Genomic DNA, 1,893 nt, shown 5'->3' with positions numbered 1-1,893 from the left:
TAAACACCATTCGATAGAAACCTTAAAAACGGCTCTCCTCCCTCTGTACATGGGGAGAAGAATATCGAAGGTGCGAATCGGAAGAATCCCACCAGAAGTGGATGCCATGAACCTAGAGGAGAAGATTATACTCCTCCAGGCGTCGGTCACGGTGAAACAAAATTGGCATGGGCAAACGCTCAATCTAATAATTCAAGCCATGTCGTAAACGTTAGAGGAGATCCCCGAAAAGATAGAGATAGGGGACGAAAACCTCATAGTGTTCGTGGAGGGTCGAAAGCCGCGGTGTTTCCGGTGCGGTGAACTGGGGCACATCCGTGCTGAGTGCGACCTTCCAGAAGAAGAAGAAGAGGAGGAAGAGGAAAAGAAAACGGAGAACCAAGCGGGAAACAAAAGAAAGATACACCCTACTGCACCACCCAAAACAGTACCATCAGACAAGAAGCCGAAGAAGACGGCGAAAAGAAAAAAGAAAGAGGATAAGGGCTTAGTAGCCATAAAAACAGTCAAGAATGAACTCGTAAGAAGTGTGAAGTCTATTAAAACTGCCAAACGGAAAGACGAACATTCCTATAAATACAATAACTACAATATTTATGAAATAAACTTCAAAAATTACAGAGTCCTAAGTAATACCTTTAGGGACTCTGTAGGGACCATAAGAAAAGACTTTTTACCTTCAATTTTTGAAGGACTACCGGCTCTGGTCCTGCGAGCTCTGATCCACCGAGTGGTGGAAGCTCAACGTGGAAATGATTCCACAGTTCGATCTTTGGTAAATCATCAAGGTGTGTTGATAAACGAACCCGAGAAAATGTGAGAGGCTTTTCAGGAGCACTTCGCCTAGCTTTTCTGGGGGAGCGATGGACCGGATGGCGGGTGGGACCTTGCGGACTTCCTTGCCGGGCTGCCGCGCCTCTCGGGGCGAGATACGGAGTCTTGTGAAGGCCCGATCACACCCGAGGAAGTGATTGAGGCTGTGGCAGACTGTGGCGTAGGTAAGTCACCGGGACTTACCTACAAGTTATATAAATGTATGCCAGACTTGTTCGAGCACCTACTAGCTAGTGTGTACGCGAACTGGCAACAAAATGGGTTTATTCCCAGATTTGTGCGCCGGGGAGTGGTGACACTGATCAGAAAGGACAAGGGGAATCGTATGGATAATTTCTGGCCCATCACTCTGCTAAACACAGAAGTGAAGATTTTGGCCAAGGTGTTAGCAAAAAGGTTGGCGCGTGTCACGGATGGTCTGATCGGGGAGGCACAAATGTGTGCCATTCCCGGCAGAAGCATCCAGGACAATCTCTACCTTCTCCGCTACACCTTAGAGGGGTTCGGGAGTAAATCTGGCAAAGGTGGGGCATTGGTACATTTAGACCAATCTAAAGCTTTCGATAGGGTTGACCATCACTACCTGGTGGCTGTTCTTACACAGTTCGGCCAGGTCTTGGCTTCCTTAGGTGGATAATTCAATTGTATAAAAACATTGAGTCGATCGTTCGGATGAACGGTTTTCTATCAAGACCGTTCTGCATCAAACGCTCGGTTCGCCAAGGGTGCCCACTCTCACCACTTTTGTATGTGATGGCTCTTGGGCCGTTACTGCAAAGGTTCAGTGGCATCCCGAGAGAGCCAGGATGTGGAGAATCGGTTTCAGCTTATGCGGATGACATCACCATCAGCGTGACCAAAATGGAACACCTACAGAGGGCAGGAAAGGCTATTGAGGTTTACGAGACGGTAGCAGGTGCAAAGATTAACCGGGAAAAATCAGTCGGCTTGCAACTCGGCACCTAGAGGGGCAAGTCGATGCCTTCAGACAGCGTCGTAGGACGTTGGAGGAGGGCCCTGTTAAGTTGCTAGGGGTCTGGTTTGGTCCGGACCTCCAGG

The sequence above is a fragment of the Octopus bimaculoides genome, chromosome 14 (assembly GCF_001194135.2).
Source record: "Octopus bimaculoides isolate UCB-OBI-ISO-001 chromosome 14, ASM119413v2, whole genome shotgun sequence".
Classification (NCBI taxonomy): Eukaryota; Metazoa; Mollusca; class Cephalopoda; order Octopoda; family Octopodidae; genus Octopus; species Octopus bimaculoides.
Note: the sequence above shows the minus strand (reverse complement) of the source record.